We start from the raw sequence: 5,000 nt of genomic DNA, 5'->3' as shown, positions 1-5,000 counted from the left end.
TAAATTCACTCAGAAGGCTTTCGTCGACCAGAGACTATAGTAGAAGACACTTGCCCTAGCTGTTACGCAGTAGGACTGAAACTAGAACCATGTGCTCAGAAAGCAAACATCTTACCACACAGCCACGTCTGAGAAAAAAAAATACTCTACTACCGAGAAAAAAATAATAACAAATATATATATATATATAAATAAGGTCAACAAATAAAATATTTAGCGGATACGCAATCCTTTTCGAGGTCGTTTATCGAAATAGTTCTTTTTATGTAATGTAAGAAACGTAGATAATACCTTTTTCTGACTTGGAACTGAGCCAGCTTTATACTCATGTCTGTAGGAATGCACTGGAACCGCATTTCTTTTTGAATTCTTGTAATTTATTTTATCGACTCGCCCCGAGGGAAAAACAAGACAAAGTCGATGCTCGATGGATTTGAAAACTAAAACCGAATACAGAGTTTTTGGAGCGGAGTTCAAATATATTAAGGGAACTGCTACTTTATTAATTCTTTTTATATAGAAAATTTATATATAAACATGAGCATGTAGACATATGTGTGTGGGCTTCCGTGTGTGAGTACAAATACTATGTATATATGTGTGTGTATGTATATGTGTGTATATGTGTGTATACATACATTTCCAAAATGTAACTATATGTGGATTGTCGGCGATTTCTTTCCTCCGTCCTCCTTTTCTCTTGGATTTTCCTCTGTCTCCTGTTTCTGAAGAAGAGCTTTGCTCGAAATGTTAAACCATCTTTCTTTCCTTCCCTGAACCTCTTTTAATATTTTGCATATACCACGTCCTTGCAATGTTATTTTTTCTTGGTTTTTTTTCAGTTTTTTTATTAATCATATATATATATATATATATATATATATGTGTGTGTGTGTGTGTGTGTGTGTGTATGTGTGTGTGTGTGTGTGTGTGTGCGTGTGTGTGTATTTGACTGTCTAACATATGCATGCATATACACATACATTTGTATACTCACACACGTAGGTATGTGCGTATATATATATAGGGCGAGCTGACAGAATCATTAACACGCCGAATAAAATCCTTACCAACATTTCGTCCGCCTTTACGTTGCACCGGAATCAAGTTTGCCTTCCATCCTTTCGGGGCCGACATAATCGCCAAGCACTCATCTACCAAAATTTCAGGCTTTGTATCTATAGTAGAAAAAATACGTATGCATGTATGTATGTATGTATGTATGTATGTATGTATGTATGTATGTATGTATGTTTTTTTGAAAGGTCGGATGAACCTAGTGCAGGCTCAACGGCTATCTTGCAATAGCACGGGTACGCACAAATTCTGGGATGGTATCCGGCGTGCTGAAAGACCAATGGGAGTGAGGTACCACTCAGCTTCTGTTGAAGCATGTCTCTAGGAGAAGGTCACTCTGATATAAAACCAAATATGCAGGGAATGGCATTGGACATTTTGGAGATCTTTGGTTTATGCTAAAGATCATGGTGCTCCCATATCCCTGAGCCTGCGACTCATATTGGCACAAGACATCTTGCTCTGGCTTGTCTCTGGATCATGTAAATAAAGGGGAGAGGGACTGTCAGGTGTCGTGCAAGCCTTATTGAACCTAAACTTTGCACAGGCATTGCTGGCCTCTGCTCGATATGTGCCTTTTCTTTCTTTTTTCTTTTTCCTAAATATATTTACACTTTTGAGAGAGCACGTATTTAGCAGGAAGAACTTAAGCGGCTGCTCGAAAGCACACTGCTGGGTTGATGAATGGGGAAAGCTTGGTCTGCAATGTTTGCAGTCGTGTTTGCTTGTTATGAGCAGGGCTCATTAGCCACCAACGGAGCCGCAAATGCAAAATATAAGTTAGTCATAGAGCGCACAATGTTCCTGAAGATCAGCAATAGTCTTCCTCGGTCACGAGTGGACGGCCATCATGTATGTATGTATGTATGTATGTATGTATGTATGTATGTATGTACGTATGTATGTATTGATGCATGCATGCACGCAACGATTTCAAAGAGCCTTTTGATACAACCCACCAAGGAATACTCCTTTGCATTCGGAGGGTATATTTTATTCTTGAGAAACTATTACAAGCTATCAACAGATCATACAAGTACAGAAGAACTAGGGTGATCACTCTTGACGATAAAACACAACACTCTCTAGAGAGGTGTCATCTCGAGCGCTCTACTCGTCCCTTTGGCTTCGACTTGATCCCATACATACTTACACGCGCGCGCGCACACACACACACACACACACACACACACACACACACACACACACACACACACACATATGTATATATATATTAATGATTTGTAAGCACGCGGTATTTCGTTATGCAACAACCATAATATGCTACAAGCAATAATAAATGTTTTTATAAATCAATATCGTGAATTACTGTGTTAGGCGTGCACTTAATTCACGTGTTTATATATATAATAATAATAATAATAATAGTAATAATAATAATAATAATAATAATAATAATAATAATAATAATAATAATAAATAGAGCAAAACGCATATAAACAAAAGTTTCTTTAATTCCTACATATGTTTCAAAATATATGTGCACTCTACTCCAAAGAAGTAAGAGGTGCTGGAATTGCACATATATTCATCGTCAGGGAACCAACATATAGAAGCAAGACAAATGCGAAATGAAAAGGTTACGTACGAGTTATAATATTATATGGCTAAGTAAGTGCCCGTTAGAAACAAGAACGCCGGTTTACATAGAGTTATTACTGGAGAGAGGCTATCACACACACACACACAAACAGGACAGTCAAAACAAACAGGAAGGGCTGCTAAGCCTAAACGAGGTTGTGATGGCGAACGCGTAAATGAAGCTTGGACAGGAGACAGACAAGAACACGTCTTCCTTTATCCAGCTACAACGAAGAGAAAGAAAGAAACATAAGTTAGGAGAAGAAAGAAAGATAGCCGATGGTGACGTGGGATCCACGTGAGCAATAGAGGAAGAGTGATATATATGTGTGTGTGTGTGTGTGTGTGTGTGTGTATATATATATATCTATATATATATATATATATATATACATATCTTCCTTATTTACCGTTAAAGTGTAAAGTAGAACATTTGATATTTAAATTATATTTGATCTTTTAAGAACAGTCTCAAGTTTCCTTTTTTCTTCAGAAGTTTAGTCTGTTACATTTAAGACTTAAAGTCGAGAGCTGCAGAATGACTTGAAAATAGATTGGTCCCACACACTATTCACGCACACACATTTGCTCGTGCACACACACACACACGCACATATACAGACACGCGCGCACACACATTTATGCATATATGTATGTATATATATATAAAGAGAAAGAGATACTATATATCTCTATATTTGTGTATGTATATATATATATATATGTGTGTGTGTGTGTGTGTGTGTGTGTGTGTGTGTGTGTGTATGTATGTATGTATGTATGTATGTACATATGAATGCATGCATGCATGCATGTATGTATGTATGTATGTATGTATGTATGTATGTATGTATGTATGTATATATGAATGCATGCATGCATGCATGTATGTATGTATGTATGTATGTATGTATGTATGTATGTATGTATTTATGTGTGTGTGTATGTATGTATGTGTCTGCACACACCATATATACAGCAAACACATCCTGAAACTGAACGAACGAACGAATGAATGAATACCTCAATGGTTCAGATAACATATTCATTTTCCAAGACGTTTCTTCGGAAAACTGTTGATAGGAAGTGTTATTAAATACTTCTCTATTGATCCTTCTCTAAAGCACTCACTCCTTTATTTTCGTGTGTTTCTTTCTTGTTACATTTTTTATTTTATTTCATTTCATTGGAGAAATAACCTTCAGAGTTTCCATAACAAGATTTAACATTGTGTTTACTACAATATTTGTTGGATTTGAGGTCACGCAATAATTTCCTTGATAATAACTACGGATACATTTCCTCTCTCTCTCTCTCTCTCTCTCTCTCTCTCTCTCTCTCTCTCTCTCTCTCAATTTCTCTCTCCCTCTCTCTCCCGCTCTCTCTCTCTCTCTCTCTCTCTCTCTCTCTCTCTCTCTCTCTCTCTCTCTCTTTCTCTCTCTCTCCCTCTTCCATTCTCTGTGTCTCTATTCTCTCTATTCTCTCTATTCTCGTTGTTAAGCATATAAGATACACTCTTCAACGTGTGAAGAGATCTTTTTAGCAAATGCAACAAACGGCAAGTGCATAAGAACTTGCGGTGCGCCTTTGTGCAGAGAAAAATAACGACGCTGTAATTCTACAAATTTATAGATTACGTAATCTATCTTTATATTATAATTTTGCTTAAGACGGCGAGCCTAATAGAATCTCTAGCGCGTCGGACAAAATGCTGAACAGCATTTCGTCCATCTTTACGTTTTGAGTTCAACTGTCACTGGGTTCCACTTTGCCTTTCACCCTTCTGAAGTCGATAAAAAAAGTACCAGTTGAACATTGGGGCCGATGTAACTGAAGGCAATATGGCCGATCAACTATCGGTGGGTACAAACGAATAGCAAGAACCAAGCAACTGCGTCTGTTTAACACACTTATATGACATAAATATACATTGATTTCTTAAGACTATTCAAAAGGCCAGTTTTTCTCTCTTTTCAAATAACAATTTCCTCTAAACACTCTGATAACGAAAGCTGGTAAAGTATATTTTCATAAGATGTAGTCATACCGGAAGTAAGTTGAACATCCATACCCCTCACATAACTATTACCGCCAACCGTCTTTCAGCTACTATCGACTTCGCGTATTCCGCCAAGAGCTGCGGCCATTGATGCACGTATTGAAGTCCACAATTGGTCTCCGGTCCAATATGAACCCTGAACGGTTGAGCAAAGTAAATGTAGCTAATATTCATAATATCTCAGACGAGATAAAAACTGATAAGATTCGTCATATAGAACTAAAAGAGAAGATTAGAAAACGGAAGAGTTAGTTTAACGTTA

The 5,000-nt window shown here is 37.2% G+C and overlaps 1 long non-coding RNA gene across 1 annotated transcript in view; it reads right to left on the bottom strand.

Moving 5' to 3' along the window:
* The window catches only part of LOC106883828 (uncharacterized), a 56,889-nt gene that overhangs the window by 17,303 nt on the left and 34,586 nt on the right, over window positions 1–5,000 (bottom strand). Inside the window, exon 3 of the long non-coding RNA XR_001411164.3 lies at window positions 1,071–1,178. This is a non-coding gene — a long non-coding RNA (uncharacterized LOC106883828). The remainder of the gene's footprint in view (window positions 1–1,070; window positions 1,179–5,000) is intronic.

This window comes from Octopus bimaculoides, chromosome 6, assembly GCF_046866305.1.
Source record: "Octopus bimaculoides isolate indiv1 chromosome 6, ASM4686630v1, whole genome shotgun sequence".
Lineage (NCBI taxonomy): Eukaryota > Metazoa > Mollusca > Cephalopoda > Octopoda > Octopodidae > Octopus > Octopus bimaculoides.
Note: the sequence above shows the minus strand (reverse complement) of the source record. Positions and strands in the feature narration are given on the sequence as shown.